Here is a 26,238-nt window from a genome sequence, read left to right as displayed (position 1 = left end):
CAGAAAAGTGGCATATCTGAGAGTAGGAAGGCCTAAGAAAATTTAGTAGGGCAGAGATGAAGATCTAGACCAGGTGAAATTCAGGAAGTGCTATAATTGCCTAAAATTTATTTACATTGCCAACATGGGAGCCCCAGGAAAATTTACTTCCAACACCATACAGTACTTTTTCAGTGCCAGTAGTGAGCTAAAGCTTTTAAAACTTGGCACAATCACAAGTGACATAATTTGGGATTCCTCCTTTCCTTTCATATTTCCATGTATGCTTATTACAGATTGCTAAAATAGGATCACTGTATTTACCTTATCCAGAGGTGTGAAATGATGCAATGAAACTGAGTGCAGTAACACATCCAATAACATTATAGCAAAGAAGCGACTGATGTTTGTGATTTACTGAGTATGGTACAGTACTTGCCTTATAGGACTCAAGATTTTTTTTTTTCTCTCTTCTATTCAATTACTTGACACTCAACTGAGAAATGCTGCACAAGGCATTATGACAAAAGGTAAAATTAGAATTTGGTACAAAGTGTAGATATGAATGAACACATCAATACTTTGTTAAAACAAACAACATTGAACATAAACAAAATCAATGCCCTTAGCTGTTAATTCAATGCTTAATGCAGCATATAATGTGCCACCATGAAAGCAAACTGAGACATTCATTATGAAAGATCGTTTGCAAAAGTGGTCAGAGGATCATTTCATAATCAACAATGATCAAGCTATGACATTAGGCACTACTTCATTTATTTACAAATGTATCATATCTTTGTGATGCAAGTCAAATATAAATTACCATATTATAAACACTTTTAAAATTTACTCATAAAAAATTACCTTTTAATAAACACCAACATTCAGTAACTGACTTTAACTTCTCAAAAGCTATACAGTATTCTAACAATTATCTGCCACACTTAACACCAGTGTTATTTTACCAAAACGGTAGGCTTTCAAAATTCAGTTTCCATTTGAAAATTACATTGGTAATATTAGCTACCCAAAAATCCTCATATTATTATAGAATGGCACCTTATGCTATTATAAATCCTTTAAAAAATAAAAAATCTAAATTATGACTATGAAAAACAAAATTTACTTTGGTGGAATTCTATCTAATAGCTTATCTACAAAGTCCATGACTTGCTTATGTGAAACCAATCCCACAAACTTTTCCGTCACAATTCCTCTATGGATGCCAAGCACAGCTGGCACTGCTGTAACCTCAAAAGCATGCAGTAGATCCACATGATCATCAACTAATATCTGTAAAGAAAAAAAAATATACTTAGTATGTTGTCATAGTAGTCTTACACCTTAGAATGTAGGGAATGTCCAACCAACACAGTTGACAAGAATAACTATACAGTCAAGCACTGTGCAGTAATTCATCAACTCTTGCATATGGTTAATACAGTAATCTAAATTTTTTTAACTTAAGGAATATAGTATATCCAATATTTAAATAAATTTTCTTACTTTTAGTTTTGCCTTTATTTGCATTTTTGTAAGCAACTATCTCCTGCCTGCTAAAAAGCACACATACTAGACCCAACCCGTCTGTCCATATGATGTCAAGAGTATAAATGCAGAAAAATAAAACATAGCTTAATATGAAAAGGACATTAGGTACTTCATGTTGAGTTCCAATTTAAAGTTAGAGGTTCTATTCAAATTACATTTCTTTCTCTGGATTCCATTTCCTCATAAATACAGTACAGGTACCTGTACTGTATATTTCCAATAAGTCTGAATTTACACATTCAAAAAAGTTTTGTTTTTATCCTTTAAAATGCCTTTTCGTTACTTTACAGCTATAGTTTACTGAACTGTAAAGGGCTCCTGAAAAACAATATGAGGGCCTACTTTATTATTTTCCAGTGGCTCACTTTCTAAACGTTTTTCATCAACAATATTAAAATCATTACTACTACTGTAATATGATTTTTACTGTTCTTGAGGAAAAGTGTGTAAGTTGAATTTAAAATACCAATACCTTTCTATTGTAGCATTTTCTCTACTTGATTACAATCTAAAACCACATGACCTAAATTGTTCTTTTCCAGTACTATTCCACTTACCAAAGATGTTTCATAAACCATTTAGAAATTAAATATATGATGTATTAATTGAGAGTATATCAAATTTACAAATACAGAAAAAACTACTCAAGGTAATTTTACCCAACCTAACAGATCTGTAATTATCTTGTGTGAAGTAAATGAAGCTGTCAAAAGAGCAATTAGGTCCCAAAAATAAAGTGGGCCATTTCTTTATTTGCAAATTTGTCCTGTAACTGTTACTTTACATGTGGAAAATCAATGTCTATTCCTGACAGAAAGTGAATAAACTGCAGGAAAGATTTCTAACCAACATGTACAGCACAGGCATTCAAAGCGCAACTAAAAACATTTTATCCATCATTTAATAATAAAACATACACATTTTCTATATCCTTCTACACAATTAATGGTAGAAAACACAAAAACTTGCATTCACTAACATGATCATAGTGACAGTGGATAAGTATGAAAAACTAAAAATCAACTTTAAATTTTGATGAAGAGCTACAAAGCATCTCCACACCACATAGCATCAAGTAAAATGGGAGCAAACAGATGATGAAGATAAGATATTGATATGTATTGCCAATGAATGAAAAACATCACTTGGAAATAATGTATGTATTCTTTTGTGCCTGTTGTTTAAGCTGGGAAGCGGGCATTTGTTGTTTTTGGCTGTCGACTCGACTTCGCGCCATTCATCGAGGCACGCTTTGCTAAAATGTATTCCTTTTAAGGTTTGAATAAAACTTGGAATGTCATGTCACGTTTCTGTCAGACTACCTTGTAGTTAGTCAGGTTGATGAAAACACTACAGATATACTCATCCATTAACTAACTACAGTACTGCTAATCAACAGCTATTATTTAGAAATTAAGGATTTACAGATCCACATGAAACTGCAACTGTGTTGTACCAAGAAAATACTATAAAATAAAGTACACCTTTACCTCTGCTAAATGAAGGTGTCCAACGTGCTCTTCAGCAATCTTTTGAAGTAATGGCTTCAAGGAGTGACATGGCTCACACCAATCAGCATGAAAGTTGACGATCACAGGAAGAGAATTTCGCATGACTTTATTCTTGAAGTCATCTTCTCCTGTGATCATGTATATATCATTATGATGGTCACTTAGATGAAGTCGCCTGATACTAGCTGCAGCACTTATACGAACCACATGGCTTCTAAGGCTAGTAAGACCCAAACGGGGAACTTTCTCAAATATTGCAGTAAACATAGGCAAAACATTAGCCATTTTCGCTGCCTATACTGTACTTTCCTTAATGTTATCAACAATATAAAAAGTCAGAAGCCTTGGAAAAGACAGCTTTGTACTTAATTGGAGGTAATCCTGCGTTGATTACTGAGCTTTGATTTTTTTTAGTGATCTTGCTTGTACAGGTTCAGTCCAGTGTGCAATAACAGCGCCAAAGCCAACAACTGCTGATACTCCACAAATAAGAAGTATTATTACCCGTGGAATGAATAGGTGATCAATAACCTGAAATAGAATCAATTATTTACTCTACTTGTAAACAATACAACTAAAATGGAAAAGAAAAATAATATTAATGCCTATAATGTAATAGGAACTTACATAACTTGTCATACATCCTAATCAAAGATTTATGACACAACTTGCTAAACTTGTATTTGCTTTTCAATAATTACCAAATACACACTATTAAATATGGCTGACTATTTTATTTATACTTAAATTTTAGCATCATCACCAAGACTGACTTCAGAATTATTGTAAGCAGATTCTAAAGTGTCCCATCCTATTACTAACTACAATTTGGAATATTCCCTCCAAAATATTTATGAGGAATTACTTATTCACACACACACACAGATCTACTACATATACTCGCTCCTTTTAGCAACACACAGTACAGTAATTCCTTGTAATTGAGTCTTGGTACTTTGTATGACTAAGACAGTTGGTGACATGGTACCCATTCACAGATGTAAATATCTACTCTTACTTCAACAAAAAAAAAAACAATTTCCAATATCATTACTAAAATATTCAATGTAATATAAATACTTAATTTAAGATATATTTTTTAAACACTTACCTCTCCATTATATAGCTTTTACTACTGTACTGCTGGTATGGAAGTAAAAGCTATACAATGGAGAGGTAAGGTTAATGTCAAAAAGTAAATTTAAGGGTAGAGTCAAGCTCAGGATACACTAAAATATTTTACTTATTACATGCACACTTATTATAATAATGGAATTTCAGAGCAAAAGTAAACACTGTACAGTACTGTATCAAGAAAGAATCATCACAACAGAAAAGCAAATTTCATAAGGGAAGATTTAACAAAAATAACATTTTTATGATAAAATGCTATTTTCATAATAAAATAAATTTTTGAACATACTTACCTGGTAGTTATATATATAGCTTAAGTCCCTGACGTGACGGCAGAATTTCAAAAACTCGCGGCAATCGCCGATCGGGTAGTCAGGTGGTCCACCTGTGCACCCTCTACCCAGGTAACTGGAACCATTCTACATATTCCTCAGATCTTCCATGCCCCTAGTCTCTAGAGGGGAGGAGGGAGGGAATTTAATTATATATAACTACCAGGTAAGTATGTTCAAAAATTTATTTTATTATGAAAATAACATTTTCAAACATCTAACTGACCTGGTAGTTATATATATAGCTGATTGACACCTTTGGTGGAGGGTCAGAGACAGCCAACATCGTTGGAATTGAAATACAAAAAAACTTTGCAAAACCAACTAAAGGTTCCTACCTGTTAAGGAAGCTGACTTCATTGTTTTCCTGCCTCATTATGTCTGCATTCCTTAAGAGATCCAGCGATCCACCCAGGGGCTGAAAAATCTCTAGGGGCTGTCAACCGTGTATAACCTCTATGTGACTAGACCTCCTTTTAATACCCTTATTCCGGCGCTACCAAGGAACAAATGACCACCTGACTAAGAGAACTGAAGTAAATGATATTATTTAAAAACTGTCTGCTAATGATTGCGGAAGACTGCGCCCAGACTTGCAAACAACCAAAAAACAACATCTTAGTTCCAAGGGATAAAAGAAAAAGGGTATTGGGTTATGGGACTGTAGGGGTAGCTATTTTTTCTCACTACTGAATTTGCAGCTACAAAAGGACCCAGCGTGTAACAGTCTTCATAAACAGTCTGAACTTGTTTAAGGTAATGTGAGGCAAAAACAGACTTGCTCCTCCAGAAGGTCGTATCCAAGATACTCTGGAGGGACCTATTTTGTTTAAAAGCCACAGAGGTTGCTACCGCTCCTGACCTCGTGTGCTTTAACTTTTAGAATATTGTGTTCTGATTCCCTACATCCCACATGAGCATCTTTTATTAATTGTCTGATAAAAAGGACAGAGCATTCTTAGACATTTGTACAGAGGGTTTTTGACAGAGCACCAAAGCCCTTCTGAATCCCCCGTAAATCTTTTTGTCTTTTCTAGATAATATTTTAGAGCTCTTACTGGACACAGAGTTCTTTCTATTTCCTCACCCAGACATCCGTCAGGTTAGGAATCTCAATGCTTTGGGCCAAGGTTGAGATGGACGTTCATTTTTGCCAGAAAATCTAGTCGAAGTGAGCAAACTGCTTTGCCTTGTCTAAAACCTATAGCTTTGTTAAGGGCATGAATTTCACTTACTCGTTTTGCAGTAGCTAAACTGACTAGAAAAAGCGTTTTCATAGTGAGATCTTTTAAGGATGCCTTTGTAAAGGTTCGAATCTATCACTCGTGAGGAACCTTAGGACCACATCTAGGTTCCAAGCCGGTGATTCTTGTACCCTCTCCTTAGATGTATCAAGGATCTGAGAAGGTCTTGGAGGTCCTTATTGTTAGAAAGGTCTAAGTTTCTGTGTCTAAAGACCGATGCTAACATACTTCTATAACCTTTAATGGTTGAAGTTGAAAATTTAAGGTTATTCCTAAGATGAAGAAGGAAGTCTGCTACCTGAGTCACAGAGGTACTGGTAGAGGATACAGAGTTGTTTTACACCATCCTCTAAAAATTTCCCACTTGGATTGGTATACCTTAATGGTGGAAGACCTCCTTGCTCTTTGCGATCGCGCTTAGCTGCCTCCTTCGAAAAGCCTCTAGCTCTTGCGAGTTTTTCGATAGTCTGAAGGCAGTCATGTGTAGCGCTTGGAGGTTTTGGTGATACCTTTCCAAGTGGGGTTGTTTGAGTAGATCTACTCTTAGCGGAAGTTCTCTCGGAGTGTCTACTATCCATTCCAGTACCTCTGTGAACCAATCTCTTGTTGGCCAGTAGGGAGCGACTAGAGTCATTCTGGTACCCTCGTGCGACACGAACTTCTGTATTACTTTGTGGATAATTTTGAAAGGTGGGAATGCGTAAACGTCCAAGTTTGACCAGTCCATGAGAAACGCGTCTATGTAAGCAGCCTCTGGATCCGGAACGGGGGAACAATAAGTTTCTATCCTTTTCGTCCATGCTGTGGCAAAAAGATCTATGCACGGTCGCCCCCAAATCAGCCACATGCTCTTGCAGACGTCCTGATGTAGCATCCATTCTGTGGACAGGACTTGATTCTTCCTGCTCAACATGTCTGCTCTTACATTTTTCTGCCCTTGAATAAAGCGGGTTAGTAGTCTCACATTCTTTGCTTTCGCCCAGAGAAGAAGCTTTCTTGTTGTCTCGTATAGAGATTTGGAGTGAGTGCCCCCTTGTTTGCTGATGTAGGCCAGCGCTGTTGTGTTGTCGGAGTTGACCTGCACCACTTTGTTCTTTACTACCTGTTCGTATTCTTTGAGAGCTAGAAGGATCGCTGTTAGTTCCTTCTGATTGATATGCCAAGACTCTTGCTGTTTGGTCCAAGAGCCTGAAACTTCGTTGATTCCCAGAGTCGCTCCCCATCCTGAGTCCGATCGCCGGAGAACAACACTAGGTCTGGGTTCCTCTGTTTTAGGGAAAGGCCCTCTTGTAGCTTGATGGGGTCGTTCCACCATTTTAGATATTGCCTCACGGGACTCGAGATGGGGATACACTTCGTCTCCAATTCTTTTCCCTTGTCCCAGTTCCGATTGAGATGGAACTGTAACGGGCGAAGATTCAGTCTCCCCAAGGAGACAAACTGCTCTAGAGAGGAAAGGGTCCCTAGCAGACTCATCCATTCCCTTACCGAGCAAGTCTTCCTCCCTAAGAAGCTCTGAATCTTTTCTAAGGCTTGTTCCATTCTTGACAACGACGGAAAAGCCCGAAAAGTCTGACTCTGAATCCTCATCCCAAGGTATAGAATCTCTTGGGATGGGATCAGTTGTGATTTTTTCTTGTTTATAAGTAGGCCCAGTTCTTCTGATAACTGGACTGTCATCTGAAGATCCTTCAGGCAGCGTGTGTGGGAAGGGGCTCTGAGAAGCCAGTCGTCCAGGTATAAGGAGATTCTGATGCCTCTCGTGTGCAACATTCCTGCTACATTGTTCATCAATCTCGTGAAAACTTGAGGAGCGGTGCTTAGGCCGAAACAAAGAGCTCGAAATTGGAACACTTCTTCCTCGTGGACGAATCTCAGATATTTCTTGGAGCTTGGGTGGATAGGGATGTGGAAATAAGCATCCTGCAGATCCAATGATACCATCCAGTCGTTCTGTCTGACCGCTGCTAGGACAGACTTCGTAGTCTCCATTGTGAACTTTGTCTTTTGAATAAAAACGTTGAGAGCACTCACGTCCAACACTGGTCTCCAACCCCCGAGTTCTTGGGAACCAGGAATAAGCGATTGTAAAATCCTGGGGAATCCACGTCTTGAACTCTTTCTATGGCTTTCTTTTGCAACAGAAGAGAAATTTGTTGTTGCAGAGCCTCCGCCTTCGTTTTCTTCTTGTATTTGGCCGAAAGGTCTATCGGTCTTGATGCCAGAGGGGTTTCTGAGGAAAGGGATCTTGTAACCCTCTTTGATCAACTGGATGGACCAAGGATCCGATCCTCTCCTTTCCCACACTTGCCAGAAATTGTTCAGTCTGGCTCCTACCGCTGTCTGAAGGAGACTCCCATCAGACTCTGTGTCTTCCTTGTCTGTAACCTCTTTTTCGTTGATCTTCTCCCAGCAGATCTTGAGTTCCCTCTACTGAGGGATTTGAAACGAAAGGGCTGAGAGACAAGAGCTTCTCCCTATTCTTTAGTAAATGACGAAGCTCGTTGGCATTACTTTTTAGCTGATTTCAGTAATCAAGTCCTGCGTGGCTTTTGTGATAAGGCCGCTGTGACTTCTTTTACTAGCTCTTGAGGAAACAGGTGAGCAGAACGAGGAGCATAAAGGAGTTCTGATTTTTGAGTAGTGGTTACTCCAGCAGACAGAAAAGAGCAAAGATGTGCCCTTTCTTTAAGATCCCTGCAGAAAAAGCGCCGCCAGCTCGTTGGCACCATCTCTGAGAGCCTTATCCATGCAAGCCATTATGTGCACCAGGTCCTCTGTGTCTGCATTCTTGCTGGCTTCCATCTTCTTACCCAAGGCTCCCAGAGTCCAGTCAAGAAATTAAAAACCTCAAAGGCCCTAAAGATTCCTTTGAGAAGATGGTCCATTTCAGAAGCGGACCAAAACACCTTTGACTTCATCATAGCTGTGCGCTGGGGAAGCCTCTACTAGTCTCGAGAAATCCCCTGGGAAGAAGAGGGAACTCCTATGCCAAGAGATTCTCCAGTTTGATACCACACGCTAGATCTAGAAGCTAGCTTGGCTGGGGAAAGGAGAATACCGTCCGGCCCAGATCTCTCTTAGTATTCATCCACTCTTCCATCAATTTTAAAGCCCGTTTGGATGAGCGAGACATAACCATTTTCATAAAGAAGTTCGTTGAAGACGTCTTTCTTAAAGTGAATTCCGATGGAGGAGAACGAGGAGAGGCTGGAATGAAGTTATCAGGAAAAAGTTCCGTGAAAACTTTCATTAATTTCTTTAAGTCCGAAGAGGGACGTTGGTCTTTTCGCTCTTCCTCGTCCGATATGTCATCCACCGGATTGTCTAGTGAGTGAGGAAGATCGTCTTCCACGTCATCCAACTGTTGTTCTGTTATCGGGTCGGTAAAGTCCTCCCTTGTATAATGGAATTCAGTTTCATGTATGCCATCTTGACGTTTGGCGTCCTGGCGTCCTGTTAGAGTATATTGACGTACAGTTTCTTGAGGCCTGATGTCTTGTGGGTTATCTTCCAAAAGATTAACTTCCCGTGGTACAGTATCATGACGCTTGACGTCCGGGCGTCCAAATTCTTGACGCCTGGCGTCATGTAGCCCAATCTCTTGACGCCTAGCGTCTTGGAGTTCACCTTCTAAATGACTAGCCTCTTGATATTCAGTCTCATGACGCCTGGAAACCCCTGGCGTCCAACCTCTTGACGCTCGACGTCCTGTTGACCAGTCTGCAGACGCCTAGAGTCTTGGAGTCTCTCCTCTAAGAAATTAACTTCTTGGCGTCCAGTTTCATGACGCTTGGAGTCCTGGCGCCGAACTCCTTGACGCCTGGTGTCCTGACGCCTGGCGTCCTGACTCCTGTCTTCCTGAAGATCAACATCTTTTCGTCCAGCCAAATGACGCTTGGCGCCTTGTTGTTCAACTTCTTGGGCGTCCTGGCCCAGCTTTCTGGCGTTCACTATCCCGCCAAACCTTGAGGTCACTTGAGAACTGGCGCCTGTGCGACATCTGTCAAAAGCTTCCTCAGGTTGACGACAGCGATAGTAACTTTTTGAGCAGGACCAATCTTCTTTCTGCGTTCGCTGAACTGCCGATCCTTTAAGTCACTTGAGAACTGGCCGCCCGTGCGACATCTGTCCCGATTAACTTCCGGATGGCCAACAGCAATCGGAAGAACAGTATCCTTCTTTCCTGCAGGCTGCAAGACTTGAACTAAGGACGAGAGTTTCTGCTGCATGTCTTTAATTAATTGTAATTGTGGAGGTCCCTGCTGCTGGGGACAGACCGGGAAGACACAACTTTCTCTGTCGACTTTTCTCAACGCCCCGTAAGGATTGTGGAGAGTGTTCTGGGGACGAATACCAATCCGAGGGAAGGGGAGGGGCATGTACAGAGGGTAGTAATCGTCCACCTTTTTGCTGTCAGGCGTCATTATCGAACCTGCCAGTTTACGTCTATTCTTGGCGGGTGAGCTGCCTTCGAGTTGGAAGGAAAACGCTCGGACTGCTCCAGTGGCTACACCCTGGAGCTTGACTTGTATCTCTATGACGCCCTTCAACATCGGGAAGTTTTCTTCAAAGGTCTCGATTCTGATTTAAGACGCCAGCCCCGTCTGGGGACTGCATCGTCCAAGAGGAAGAACACGAATTAACCTCGCCTTTTCTATGTCGAGGGTGAGCGCCCTGGGAAGCATCAACAGGTACGCTCGAGGGACGACCGCTCGGTAACTAAAGCCTCTCGCCTCCCTTCGTCTCTTCGACATTCCTTCTCACAGGGGTTGGTGAGCTTGGAAGAGGTCCAGGACTAGGAGCAACAGGACCGAGCGGCCGCACCTCCACTGCACTTGCACTAACTTTTTCACTTTTTAGATCTCTAAAATCGGACCATAATTTTTCCCCGTCTTCTGCAAGGGATTCTACCCGTTTTCCTAGGGTTTGAATGGCCGCCATCATATCCTGAAGAGTTGGTTCTTTATTACCTGTATTAGAAGGGAGTTAGAAATTACCGCAGCTACTGGGGAAGGGTCAATTGGGTTGTTAGAATGAGGCAATGAAATATCTAACCCTTTGACTGTCCCTTGAAGAGTGAGATATAGAACTCTTGGCTCTTCTGAGCCGGTCTCTTTCAAGTTTTCTCACATACCTGTTGTAGTCTAACCATTCTCTTTCAGACAGACCAAACATTCCTCACATCTATCGTCCAATTCACAACTCTTACCTCTACATTTTACACATATTTGATGGGGATCCAATGAGGCTTTAGGAAGTCTAGTCTTACATCCCCTCACACACATTCTTACACTCGATGAAGAGTCAGACATGTTGAAAAATCAAAGAGAGATCCAAAAAACAAGCAGAGGTTCAAACCAATCAGTATCTAAAAGGTCTAAGAATAATCCAAAAGAAAAATCCAAAAGCGAGCGAAAGCCAAAGCCAAAGTGTACTTCACCAAATAACTTGAAAAAACACAGGCTGTGAAAGAAATTCTAACGATGTCACCGTTATGGCGGCAGGGAAGATCTGAGGAATATGTAGAATGGTTCCAGTTACCTGGGTAGAGGGCGCACAGGTGGACCACCTGACTACCCGATCGGCGATTGCCGCGAGTTTTTGAAATTCTGCCGTCACGTCAGGGACTTAAGCTATATATATAACTACCAGGTCAGTTAGATGTTTGAAAATAAGGTTTTATATATATAATCATACCGACTAACTACAGTTATTAGTTTCACTTAACAGCGGCAGTAAAAATTTGAAATTCGTGGTAATGTGTTATTTTTTTAGTGTACGTAACTAGACCCCACCCACTTTTGGGGAAGAATAGGCACAGCAGTGTTGAATAGCTCAATCCGTTTGTGCCCTATGTCCATGAGAGGGGAGGTGGGAGGGCTTTAATTATGTAGTTATGTGGTAAGTATATATAAAACTACTTTATCATAAAAATGTCATTTTTATAAAAGTAACTTATCGAGAAACTACATAGCTGAATCCCACATTGACAGGAGGTGGGATGCATGGACATGTTCTACCCAAAAACACTCAGTGAAGGAGATGAAATTGAAATAGAAAGGTAGCTAGCATTGGTGTAATGCTTATTGTAACCTTATCTGGTGAGAGAGCTGCAGCAGGAAGATACTGCCTCTGGTTGGCACTCATCTCAACCTGTAGTGACACAGCAGTAAGCTGAGAACCGTCTCCACTTCAGTGAGAGAACCTTGCAGACAAGGAGTACTCTGAAGACTGACAAGGTCTTACAAAATAAATGCTTGTCCTGGGTGCAGTACAATGAATACAACCAGAAATTTGTTAGCACATAATATTAAAAAACAAAACCATCACCCAACCTTTAAAAATAACAACTAGTGGGGCACTCCTGGTACACGGTACCACCAGGCTCCACAAAACTTGGCATCCTTTAACAAGTCAAGGAGATAGAGGATTGGAAGGGACATCTCTATCTTTCTTACCCTAATACCATGCCGGCCACGGCCAGCGCACCTAGCGTGCTGCAGTTATTATAGACTGTCTCCACATCGTGCAAATAATGGGAGGCGAACACTGATTCTGACTTCCAGTAAGTTGATTGGAGAATCGTGGAGAGCGACACTCTAATCTCATGAGCCTTGACTTTAAAAACAGGAAGATCATCTTCTTGAATCTTTGAGATTGACTCGGAAATAAAACACTTTAACCCTTAGTGGACGGATTGAGCTTCAGTGTGAAGTAAAACAGGTTTGGGGAGGTGGAAGGATTGTGCTTGAGTGTGAAGCAGAATTACGCACCACTGTTATGGTAATAATGATTCAAAACAAAGGTGTCAATACTATATGCTATAAATTCACTAATGGCAACTTTTATACAGACGTGAGAGTTAGGCCAGTATCAGTAATGCTTGTGACTTCAAGGGGGAAGGTACTGCATCTCTCTCTCTCACGAGTCTTTTGTAAATTTGCTTGTAAATATACGAAGGGGTTGCTGTTGTTTTTTTTTGTTGCTGTTGTTTTTTGTTTTTGTCTTTTACGATAGTATGTCTGTTGTAAATGTAATTTTACAAAGAAAATTGCAAAGAAATATTAGAAAAAGCATGTAAAAGTAAAAAAAAGTTACTGAATCTTCCTTCTCATAAACTTGCGTGAATGTTTTACAACAAATATGCAAAAAATTTGGTACTGCTTTTATTTCTTATCTGTTTTGATATTGTGTGAGCAGTAATAATAATTTTACAAAATCCAAAAAATTTATTTATTAGAAAAAACATATTTAAGTTGGTAAAATTTACGACTGTCTTGTACATGAGGCCCCACAAGGGGTTGTACATAGTCATTTTCAACTTCTTGCGGAAGGTAGAGAAAATTTTTTAGAATTTTTTTATTTATACAGTGTGAATGTACGTGTTATGTTCTTTCCATTGATGGGATTTTTTTTTTTTTTTTTTTTTTTTTTTTTTTTTTTGCCAAATTCAAAGTTTCCCCAGTCTGGGGTGCGGCACATTGATAAATTATGCCGTCCCTTAAGGGTTAAAAAGAAGGCCAAGGTGTTCTTAGATAAAGGTCATGAGGGGTTCTTCACTGAACACCACAGATTCTGTGAAGGACCTCTAATCCCTTTGGTCCTATCCAATTAGTACTTAAGTGCTCTACCTAGGCAAAGAGCTCTCTCCTGGTCTGCTGGTCCAAGGATATTTAACAAACTCTTGATTGAGAACAAACGAGGCCAGGGGTTGGACAGGATTTCGTTCTTTGCTAGGAAGCCAAGTGTGAATGAGCAGACCTGTTTTTCCCTGAACAGGATGGCGTAACCCTTTTGTAGGACTTTTACTACCCAAGGTTCTACATTCCTGGCTTCTCAGTTGTCCCAGAAATGGAGAAGCCTGGCTCCTATGGGGACACGGAGGACCAGAATCTCACTAGTGAGAGGCCAGTTTGGAGGATGACTTCTTGGCTGGTCGGACTGATCGCAGATTCAAACATGGGTGGGGCTGAAACTTGGCTCTTCCTCCTCGAAAGGGCTGTTGTTGCAGCAGGGAGACAGTTCTCATGCTGAATGAGACTGAAGTGCCACAGGATTGGTTCCTTGGCACGCCTTGTTGATTGCATCAAAAGGTCCTGTGTCGACTTCTTCTGTAGGACGACACAACCTGCTCTTTGTAGTTCTTGGGAATAAAGCTGACCGATATAAAGGTGCAAACAGGAGAGCCGATCTTTGAGAGGGCGTGACACCTTTAATGGTAAAGGTGCACCACAGTTCCCTTTTCTAAAGGACTCCCATGGAGAATAAGGAAGCCAGCTCCTGGGAGCCATCCCTGATGGCCTTATCCATACATGAGAGTACTCCCAACCAATCCACAGTGAAGTTCTCTTGAAGTGTACTGCAATCTTCTATTTTCTTGGCTAATGCCCCGACTGTCCAGTCCAAGAAGCTAAATACTTCAAAATCTTTGAAGATGTCTCTCACAAAATGGCCTAGCTCCGAGGACGTGAACATGATCTTAGCGGAGTTAAAAGCCGATCTCCGCGTTGAGTCAACAAGGCTGGATCAGTCCCCCTGGGAGGAGGCAGAAACTCCCAAAGAAGGAGCTTCCCCAGTGAAGTAGGACAAGTACCTTCTTGGTGATAGGTGGGAGGGAGGTGCGCTGAAAACTGCCTTACCAAGTTCCCTCTTCTCCGCTAACCAACTGTCAGTGCCCGCTAAAGCCTTCCTTGAGGATGAAGAGAGGACCATCTTTGGTAGCCTGGAGGCCTCTACTAGCTGTCTCATCATGAAGGCTGAACCAGGTGACAGCGGGGCCCTTGGAAAGAAGAAAGTTGGATAGCAGAAGAGGAAGTACTTCAGGAATGCTGCATATGCTGAAGTAAGATGCTCTTGATCGATGACTTCCTTGTCAGCTTCTTAACTGGATGAAACAAGAGAAGCTAAGTTAGCCTGATCCTGCGTAGCAGAAGGTTGCTTCTGTAAAAGGCCGAGGATGCTATCCAACGTTGGATAGGCTCCAAGGAAGGATCTATAACAGCATGGGTTGGCGTTAAATGCTTGGCTAATGGCACCAAGCATACCTGAAGGCAAAAATTCTGACATATGGAGCTTGGAAACTGGGTGTACGGACACTGGGCGCCTAGACACTGAACGCTTGGACACTCGACGGTCAGACTTTGTGCGTTCGGACACTGGGTGCTCAACCTGATTGCTCGGACACTGGGCGATTCTGACACTATACGCTCAGACATTGGGCGTTCGGACACTGGGCGATCTGACACTATACGCTCAAACATTGGGCATTCAGACACTAAGCGTTCGGAAGTTGGGCACTCAGAAGTTGGGTGTTCAGACACTGGGCGCTTCGACACAGAACACTTGGGCACTATATACGTTTGGAAACCGGGCGCTCGGCTGTTAGACACTTGGACAACTTGGACGAGGAATGGTGCGTCAAAGACTGGCTCTCCATCACCGAAGTGTCATACACAACCTGCTTGGGACTGGAAGATGGGTGCTCAAACACAGGGCGCTTCAACACAAAACACTTTGACACAGGGTGCTCACCCGCTGGGCACTCGGACAACAAGGATGAAGAATACTGCGTCAAAGACTGGCTCTCCGTCACCAAAGTGTTATGCACAACCCGCTCAGGGAAGCGGGGAAGTGCACTCAGCGGAAGGAGCATGCCTTTTCAATGGCCTTGATACTTTCGAAAAGTGTTTACACCCCCTGTCTGCACTGGTGTCCGAAGCACTGGACGACAGAGCATAAACATCCATATAGACGCCTTTCCATTGGCAATCTGCTGAGTCCTGGGTTCAATCAACAGACTCGGTTGAGGGGCAACTACCCGTGTGTAAACCCCACCAACCTCCCTTAGACCTCCGGTTTGCTCCTCCCAGGTTTGGAGGAGTTTGACATTGACCTTTGTCTATGAGCATCGATGGGACAAGTAGTCACCTCCTCCAGTGACACTGTACTTGCACCAACACTAATCACACTTACCTGGTCCATAAGGGCCTTAACCGAAGACCCAATTTGGGCTACAGTGTTAACAAGCAGACCAAACTTTTGGTCAATTATAGCTTCTAGGCTGGCGATGGCATCGGGTTAGAAAGAATGGGAGCCAGGTATCGGAGTTTAGGCATACTTAGCAGAAGTAAGTCTAGTATTACAGCCTTTGCTGCAATACCCAATACAAGACAAGCTAAAGTCTGACATACTAAGTCAAATTAGTCACAAGTCTGAAAAGAGAATTAGCTAAGTTAATAAATAGCATGCAACCAACACGAATGAATACTTCACCAAAGGCGAAAGATACAACTGTCTGGCAAAATTCAAATCAGAGCTGCTCAACCAAACGTTCAGTTGACTGGCAGAAATTAATTGAGCCCTTCAGCACTGTAGTACCTATTCTTCCCCGAAAATGAGTGGGGTCTAGTTACCTACACTAAAACAGTAACACATTACCGCGAATTTCAAATTTTGAACTGCCGCAGTTAAGTGAAACTAATAGCTATGTAGTTGCTTGGTAAGTTACTTATATAAAAGTAAAAGTTAGTTTCAAAAAGGAGAATGATACAAAAAATCTAATTTCATTGGAGAGAATGTAACATTTAACAAGTAAAAACTACGTTGAAGTTTCTTCGGTGCAATCAAGTTTTCTGTACAGTGTATAATGCTGTATGAAATTCAGCCACGGCCTGGTGGTGGCCTGTGTTGTTGGCACCTATAGCGGTGCCAGACGTACAGTCATGGCTAACTTAAACCTTCAATAAAATAAAAACTACTGAGGCTAGAGGGCTGCAATTTGATATGTTTGATGATTGGAGGGTGGATGATCAACACACCAATTTGCAGCCCTCTAACCTCAGTAGTTTTTAAGATCTGAGGGTAGACAGAAAAAGTGAAGACAGACACAAATAGCCATCTCAATAGTTTTCTTTTACAGAAAACTAAAAGCTAATTTCAAAGAAAGTGTTGCAACACTTATTACAATAGTTCAGAAATACAAATATTTATGTATAACTACAGTGTCCCTTAACCATGCAACCATGTGCAATTTACAGAAATTTTCTCAATGTTATGCCATACACCTACAGTACTGTACTGTTATTCTACAGTTCTGTTATTCTCATAATTGTCATCTACCAAAATAAATGATGAAAGAGCCATTCAATGAGTATTAGAAATGACACCTGGTAAAGACTTGTTTAAACAGCAACCCCAAACAGGGATGAAGCTGAGAAGATGATAATGACTATCTTTTTCTAAATTATAACAAAATTTCATATTAAATTCTATGATAACTCCCATTAACTATATTTTTAACCACCATTAGAATTATTTTTATGTCTGACAAGCAGACATACAGTAAAAGAGTTCCTATCCTGTTATATGACAAAAAATATACATAACTAAAAATATGAGTAAAAATTCCAGCAGCAGCTTTTGGGAAAGTAATCTTTCCTAGCATGCTTAATATAAAAATTATTAAAACATTAATTTGATATTGTACATAATTATCTTGTTTCATCTAAACCCAATTGTTCATAATTTTCTCAAATTATCAGGTATTGTTAGCCACAGGTGATTGATTACTTTAAGATGCTACTGTTTGTTTCTCTGCTGAATTTTGTATATATTGGCAGTAAGCTTATAAATCTCCAGTGTTATTTCTTTTATTTCCTGTTTGCTGACTTCCTTTTGTATATTTTTGATGTCAGTATGTTTTTGTTTCTACTGTGAGCAAAAAAAGATTAAGTATACCTTACTTTAACCAGACCACTGAGCTGATTAACAGTTCTCCTAGGGCTGGCCCGAAGGATTAGATTTATTTTATGTAGCTAAGAACCAATTGGTTACCTAGCAAGGGACCTACAGCTTATTGTGGAATTCGAACCACATTATAACGAGAAATGAATTTCTATCACCAGAAATAAATTCCTCTAATTCTTCACTGGGCAGTCGGAGAGCTGAACACGGGATCAACAGAGTGCTAGCTGAGAATGATACCCACCCGTCCAATGAGGAACTGTCTACTGTGAGCAAACTGGTGCAGGTGAACATATATTCAATCACCTCCTTGTTTATTTTATCACATCACACAAGCCAAAGGTAACCTGTTTATCCTTTACTTTTAAATTTCTAGCACTCAATATCTTTGTATTTTTGAATTTTCATATTTTCTGGGCACTCCTTCCTATTATTATTGATTGACTCCAATGTCCTGAGATGGATTTTATTACTGTTGCATTTTGAGATTTTTAACTTTTTCTTAAAAATCATTTGCATTTCATTTCATAGTATGTAATTGGTATCTTATTAACTTGATTTCCTGCTGTGATTTTACATTCTGAACTTGTATCTCGTGTAAGAAAGACATCACTTTTAAGTGGCTGTTCAGGAATGGAATATAAAATTTAGGCCAAAGGCCAAATTCTGGGACCTATGAGGTAATTCAGCACTGAAAGGGAATATAAGAGTAAAAAGGTTTTAAAGGAGGAAAACTTTGCAGTTGCATTATGAAGCAATTGTTAAAAGAAGGTGGAAAGTAAGATGGAAGAAAGAAGAAAGAGAATATAAGCAGAGGTACAGTAAAAGGACTGAAAGGGGTTGGAGCTAGGGGCAGAAGGGATGCTACAAAGAACCTTAAGTAATGCCTACAGTGATGAGGTGCAATGATGGCACTACCCACCTACGAGGGAAATGGTTGTTCATGATCATCTCCAGAGGTATGAAAATGACATTTTTATGATAAAATAAGATTTTATATATACTTACCAAGTAATTACAGAGCTAACAGTTTCTATTAACCGGCAGCTAAAATTCTGAAATCTGTGGTAACGATTCTTTTGTTTACGTTATGATGTAGGTAACTGACTCCGCCCACTTTTGGGAAGAGGGCACAACTGAGCAGAGGGCTTCAATATGTTTATGCCCAAAGTCCATGTGAGGGGAGGCAAGAGGGCTCCCACTCTGTAATTACTTGGTAAGTATATATAAAATCTTATTTTATCATAAAAATGTCACTTTATATAAGTAACTTACCAAGTAATTACATAGCTGATTCCCACAGTGACAGTAGGTGGGATGCATGGACTATACTTCCCCAAATCATTAAAATAAAAGTAATGAATTAAGGAAATAAATGCCTGCCAGCATTGCAAGAAATGCTTGTTGTTTCCTTACCTGGCAAGAGTGTCACAGCAGGAAGTTACTGCCCCTGTTTGTGCGCTCATCTTAGCTGTAGAGACATGGCTGTATGGCCAAGGGTCATCTGCTACATCAGTGGGAGCTTCACAGCAAAGGATACTTCTGAATGCTAAATGAAATACCAAGAAAATTTGCCCTGCCCAGGGCGCAGTACCATACAAAACCAGAAATACAACTGTTACCTACACCATAAAACATTAAAAACACCACCACCTACCACTAAAAGACCGGTGGGTATCCAAGTTCAACGTACCCCCAGACTCCCCAAGAACTCTTCACCATAAATCAAGGCGAGGAGATGAAGAAGGAAGGAACACTTCCTATACTCCCTCCCCCAATACCATGCCAGCCATCGATAGAGGTCCTGGGGTACTGCAATCGTTAAAAGTTGTTTCCACATCTCGGAGGTAATGCGAAGCAAATACGGACCTGCACTTCCAGTAAGTTGCTTGAAGTATTGCAGAGTGTGAGAGATTGTATTTTAAAAAATAATGAAGTCGTCGCGGATCTGACTTCATGCGCCATTACTTCCAAGATAGGACAATCCTCCTCTCTCAATGGCGAGTGTGCTTCACGAATGGTATCCCTCAAGAAGAAGGACAGCATTCTTTGTAAGAGGACGAGATGGATCCTTGACTGAAGTCCAGAGGTTGCTAGATGAACCCCTAATCTTCTCCATCCTGAGAAGGTAGAACTTTAGGGTTCTTACTAGGCAACGTACCCTCTCAATCTCTTCTGGTCTGAGTGTGTCTGCTAGTCCTTTAATGCTGAAGGAACGAGGCCAGGGATTGTTTGGGCTCTCGTTCTTAGCGAGAAATCCCAAAATAAAGGAGCAGACTGCACACCTCCTGAAAAGCTGGCCCTCTTGTCACTGGCCTGAATTTCACTAACTCTCTTGGCTGCTGATAAGGCTACTAAAAATAGTGTCTTCTTTGTTAAATTCCTGAATGAGGCTATGTTCAGGGGCTCGAACGGGGGCCTGGAGAGCCACTTTAGGACTACATCCAGATTCCAAGAAACAAGTTCTGAATGCTTTTGTTTCTTAGTGGCAAAAGACCTAATGAGGTCTGAAAGTCTTGATTTGAGGATATGTCTAGATCCCTTTGTCTGAACACACAGCTCAGCATTGCTCTGTAGCCTTTTATGGTCGAAGAGGATAAATTCTTAGAGTTTCTCAAGAATAAAAGAAAGTCTGCAGTCTCTGTCAAAGTTGTTTTAGAAGAAGAGATTTTATTACTTTTGCACCAATAATTTTTTTATGCAAGCCTTTAGTAAGTAGAGGAGGGGGTAGGAGAGGAGGAAGGAACAGCCGGTAAAGGAGATGACGCTGATGCCACCCGCGAAAAAGTTAGCCTAGCTTCCTTACGCTTAAAAGCTTTCCTATCCCTATCCTTAACCAGCTTTACCTGATGGGAACTGTATGTTTGCCAAAACTCCTGACTCCATTCCATACACTCACTGCATGTGTTCTCCTGGGAACACTCCTGACCCCTACATGCCGCACACAAAGAGTGGCGGTCGTACTTAAGTTTAACCAGTTTGGAAGAGCACAAATTCCCTGCGCAAACTCTACATCCAGAGAGGCTGGAATCCGACATAGCTACCAATTTCACAGAGCTACGCTAGCTAGATTAACAAACAGGGCACTGAGTACTTCACCAAAAAGAGACGCCAGAAAGAAGCGCAACGAGATGAAGTAAACCAAACAGTTTGAAACGAACGGACGCACGAGATGCGTTCACAACATGCCCGAGATTGAAACTGGTGCTGTTTACTGGGCAAGTCTCCTTCCACTCCCCCCCACCAGCATCCGGTGGGGCTGGGTCTCCCGCCAATTATATCAGCGTTCCAAACACAGTTTGAAAAAATATATCTCGGATGTGTCGAATTTAAGAGATAAAAGCTTTTACAGTGTTTTGGTAAGGCATTATAATGAAATTAGGACTATGACACCTCTTGAGATGTCTAGACCAATGTTTAATGAAAAGGATTGGCTGAGTAGTCTATGGTGTATGACTCAGGCCCTTACCAACCACCTTTGCTTCACATATAATTAATAGGAGAACATTCTTTCAACCACAAAAATATGATAAAGACAGACAGTCAGCATCTTTAAACTACTCATGGAACAAGTTAGGTATGTACAAACCCAAAGACACTGAACATGCAATTACATTATCCACACAATAATGCTATGAGCTGCTTCTCATAAAACTAAAATAACAAGATATAAAAGAACAATAATGAACAGTATGAAGAACTGGTTCAACTTAATTTGTACATTTATAGAACATACCAAACCATTAAGATTATTTAAAAGGCTTGAATGCAAAAGTGCAAACACAGTTTGTCGATCTACCTTTTGAAGACTTACAACTGCCAGTCCAAACAGGTTACTGTACAGTATATGGATTCAGAAACTGAAAACATGGGTCCCGTATACTTGTGGGTTCTAGAGTTCTCAAGTTTAATAGGATGATTTCCTTCTTATGTTGGCCTTATAATGAATGAATGGATAATGTTTTTATTAATAGAATAAGTTCTCCAGTTTAATAGAAGGAGCTGCAATTCTATTACTAAAGTTATCCACTTCATATATGAACTGGAAAAAATCAAACCAGTAATGAACTTCCATCTTCCTTCAGCCATATGCACTAAGAAGACTTGACTTTTGGATTATACTCACGAGTTCATGTGACCAAGTCTTGCACAGCAGTAGACAAGTACAGTTAATATTAATGTGACAACTAATATAGAATAAACTATGAGATTACACCAACAGGTCTTCACTGTAGGTGAGGGCATGCTTAATTTAGCCTGAAACTAATATGAGGTTCCTCATTTATACAGAACTCCCAGGATCTATGAGAAATTTAGAGGAATGCATGCCAATTCTACCCACAGTTGGAAGACATAGCATTCTGTTCTTTTGCACAGTGCCTTTACCCATGTTAACAACAATTCATAATACAAGAATGTTGCACCTCCCTCTCAACACTGGAAGCTCTATAGAAGCCTATCTAAAGCACTCCTGTACCTACCCTGCAAATTATGTACTAGTCTTGAGCAAAAATATGGAAAAACTTAAAAATTTTTCTACACTTCCAAGGTATATTTACTTTGATATGCTGCATCTTAGGTATACATGGATAGGCTAATTTACCTCAAGCCACAACACATTTGACACACACGATGAAAAACTGATAACATCTGTGAGTCAAAACAAAATGGCATTCAACATAACAACCACTTGATGAATATAAAGATAATAAAAATCCTGAGCGTAGAAAATCGATGGTTACAACACAACTGATAAACATAAAAACTGGGTAGTAACAGCAGCAGTAACTGGCCTGGCATCAGTCTTGGAAGGCATGGCTTCTTTGCCATCCATTTGTGTTCACATTTAACTCTGAAGGTCCATTGTTTTTGTTGTAAAGATAGATGGAAAATGTTAGAAAAACTCTCTAGAGTTACTCTAACACTGTAAAGTGAGACCTGTATCATTACAAAATTCATAATTGGGAGGATAATGGCCAGGACAAAAGCTACTAGGAAAAGAAGGTCAGAGAGGGCTAAGGTGATACTGAAAAGAGGTGGAGTTGCAAGGAGAGGAGTGTTAAGAAAGAATGTCCACCATGATCAGTAATGTTTGACAAAGCCATTTCTTACATATTTTCTTTGTCATATATCTAATTTTCTGCTGGTTATCTTTCTTCTAAGCTTAATCCCTAGTTGGGGTTGCTGTTTTTAATGTGCTTTTCCAAATGGCTCGCTCATGTCATAATTTGTTTTAGCAGATGTTTGAAAGGCAGATGCCCTTTCCGCTCTAACCTTCAGAATCTTGTTAATCCATTCTACAAGTACCTAATTAGAGGACTAAAGCATTTGGATACCTTTCAGGAAGAATAATAATAAGATCTTACAATGTATTTCAAAGATACAGAAGATATCTGCGCTTGTAAACATTAAGGTTGTTATAAATGTAGGAACACATTCGAATTCTTAAACGTGAGTAAAAATGAAACAATGAAGAGGCTGCAGGTTTTATCACTAATGGTGGACAGAATCTGCAGAGCTGAACCGATACATATTTTGCACCGTAGGGGAAAACTATGCTTAAACTTAAACAAAGCTTTTAGAAGAAATCACTATATTTTCTTAGTCATACCGAATTGATTTCAATGGGCTGAAGTGGTGCTTGGTGCTGGGGAAGTAGTAGTAATATAGTTGAGACAATTAAAGCTGTTAAAGTAATCCCAGCTGCTGCTACTATGCGTCTGCGCCAACAGGCCACAACAGCCACTGCAACTGCTATCCAAATCACAACAAGGATGGTGACACCAACTCCTACTCCAAGCACCCGCATGTTATAATTCGAAGGCACTGCATGCAAGTTACCCAGCTGGACAAGACAGATGGTTGTGATCATTAAAGTTAAAATCTAATAACATATCAGAATACAGTACATTGGCCTATCTTGTCAATGCTGCTAAAATGCATAAATATTCCATAATAAAATTTGTAATCAAATGGAAAGTCATGTTAATTTTGTTAATGCATGCCCTTACAAGAATACAGTATGACCACTATAACTTAGCTCATAAAATATTCTAATAAAAAAAATTTTGTAATTCACATACACTTTTGTAACTCAATGAAAGTTTACAATGCACAGCACTTTAAATAAAAAATGAATAATAATACAGTATTCCAGAATAACATGCAGTTAAAAAATTCTAGGCTAACATAAGCATAATTTTACTTTAGTTCTCACCAGGTGACATGTCAGCAAATTTAGGCAGCAGGTTAAAATAGAAGAAATAAGAGTTATGTAGCCTTCTACAAGCAATTATAGCCTAAGCCATCAACTAAGCAAGTACATGGAAGCTAACACAGTATACTGCAGCTATAACTCCACACTGATCTAAAATTGTTTCGACTCTTTTCAGTATATTTTGTAGCTCCTATCATTACATCCCACACATAAGCCAAATTTCCTCATTATTTTTTAGACCAAACAGAGGTGTGTAATAATTTAAAATGATGCATATGTGATGCAAATCAATGTCAGTTTTGGCAAAATCACAAAAAAAAAAAAAAATTACCAAGAAAAGTGTTTTCTACTTTTGTACTCAATTAACTGTTTGGAAGTTAAATTTAAATTTCTTTCTTAGAATACTAGTCTACTTATTATACATAAAAATTATTCATTTTTCCAACACTTTTTCATTCTTATTGGTACAGTTCACTTGTTTGTTTCCCCCAGCCAAGAATCTGCTAGGGACCCTCTGGTTATAGTGTAACCTAAGCTAGTCTGGATGGATGATGTATGGTGTTAAAAACTGTAAAGCCCACACAGTGCACTGCCTGGCAAACAAAGCCATCATCTATGACATTCAGAGCAGGAGTATTGGGTTGGTGGAAACAAAAAGTGAGTAGCCTAGTTTACACCATTAGGCTAACAGGCTTATTAACAAGCACATAAGCCAGTAAATAGTTAAAACTAGCCACACAGGCAAGAAAAATGAAATATTTAGACTACATATTTCTGTAAATTTGCAACCAAATTTAGTGTGCTTTTGATATTAAGCAGATTAAATAAAAATAAAAGCAAAAACCCTCCAATATCAAAAACTACCACTGAATTAAAGGTAGAACTATGGGGTTGCTCTGCATTGGGTATTACCCTGGAAATTCATTTTTCCCTATAGTATTTCGATTGCTTATTAACAATTTACTGTTATGTTTTGTTGGTCGACTGTAATTAATTTCAAAACTGATATGTTTATGTATGCTGGACACCCTGTAATGCTATTGCACATGTGCTGTGTTACAGGGAAGCTTTTGGTAAAAAGTGGAGTTTCCTTCACTGGGGGGTCCTGGGGGTGGAGCCCCTTGGGTAAGTAACATGGTCTGCTAGGTCAGGTTAGGTTATGGTACGTTAGGTTATGAGTTTATAATCAACAATATACAACACCACCTCCTCCATCAGCCACACTAAAAGTATAGGAATAATCAATTTTAGGGTAATAGTCGTGCGGAGTTACCCTGTAGTTTTACCAAATTAAGAAACCATATCAGATGGCGTAACTGGCCCTCAGGATACGGAATTGGCTAAGAAAATTACGTTATCTGAACCTTAATCTAACTCTGCTGCTCAAAGCTCCCAGTCTGGCTAGGTAATCTACAGTAACTCGAGCCTAGTCAAGCTTGGTTATACTAGGTTACTGTATTAACTAAACCTAGGCTATTTACAAAAAAAACACTTCCTTTTATTCATGACTTTTTAAGTACATAACACAAATGCAGACATTATATAAGGTTATATTATACGAATACGTAGCTTAGCACACAAGAAAATACAGGGAAAACGCATACCGATCACTCACTATTTGTTTACCAATGTGACGTCACTGTCGTAGTCCAGTCTGCTCGAGCTGCCGGTGTCGCGTACTGAAATCGTTCTCCGTACTAAATAGCCCTTTGGGTACTCGTGCACATGCGCACATGAAGTAAAAACGTTCTGTTAGATTAAAGGCATTTAGTCATGTTGATACTAAGTATTGATCAATTGTTCTTAAACAGACTCAGTATATGTTAGAGTTGTAAGGATTGTCACTTATGCGACTAAAAGGGTCATAAACCATTAAGTGAAAGTAATAAACTATGGTGTCCCTCAAGGGCAACATTGGTCCAGTTTCATTATCCACGCAGCAGTGATCTTATAAACTTCCTGGATTATCGCGTACAGTGCTAGAATAAAAAGCATCCTACACGTGAAGAGTAATAAAAGGCTTAAGAAATCTAATTAGTTTTCAGTTTTTGTCTGGTAGTGTACCTGAAGTGCGTGGATACCAAGATATTCTCTGGCACCCAATTCCGTGCTTTATTAGCTTTTAAATTCTATCACTGTCTTCCAGTGCCTCTTGATTTCCTGTTTCATTACCATTTGAGCTATATTTGTTCTAGTCACCACGAAGATGTCGGTCCCCTTTGCTAAAACTCTGTCAAAGTTTGCATGGGTCTGTATCATAAGTTGGTCTTTTTATTAAATTTGATTTGATTTGATTTATGACTGTTTGGTCATGTAAAACGACCCAGGAGCTTTTCTAATTCTTGGCACAGTTGTATCCTTCAGTTACTTGTGATGAAACAAACTTTAATGTCCTTGCTCTTCATTAATTCTGTCTGACCGGTTAGTTTAAGATTCCTTGATATCACAGGAACGGTGGTGTCTTTCTCTGTTTAACTTCTGAAAACTAGTAGACACAATTGAGGAGAGTGGAATAAAATCCT

At 39.9% G+C, this 26,238-nt stretch overlaps 1 long non-coding RNA gene across 1 annotated transcript; it reads right to left on the bottom strand.

The window, feature by feature from the left end:
• Positions 1-3,328: 3,328 nt before the first annotated feature.
• LOC136849083 (uncharacterized) lies at positions 3,329-25,507 on the bottom strand. Its single transcript, XR_010856232.1, has 3 exons — positions 25,332-25,507; positions 23,111-23,344; positions 3,329-3,575 (listed from the first exon to the last, which is right to left on the bottom strand). It is a non-coding gene; the product is annotated as an uncharacterized lncRNA (long non-coding RNA).
• Positions 25,508-26,238: the final 731 nt, after the last annotated feature.

The sequence above is a fragment of the Macrobrachium rosenbergii genome, chromosome 20 (assembly GCF_040412425.1).
Source record: "Macrobrachium rosenbergii isolate ZJJX-2024 chromosome 20, ASM4041242v1, whole genome shotgun sequence".
Taxonomy (NCBI): domain Eukaryota; kingdom Metazoa; phylum Arthropoda; class Malacostraca; order Decapoda; family Palaemonidae; genus Macrobrachium; species Macrobrachium rosenbergii.
Note: the sequence above shows the minus strand (reverse complement) of the source record. Positions and strands in the feature narration are given on the sequence as shown.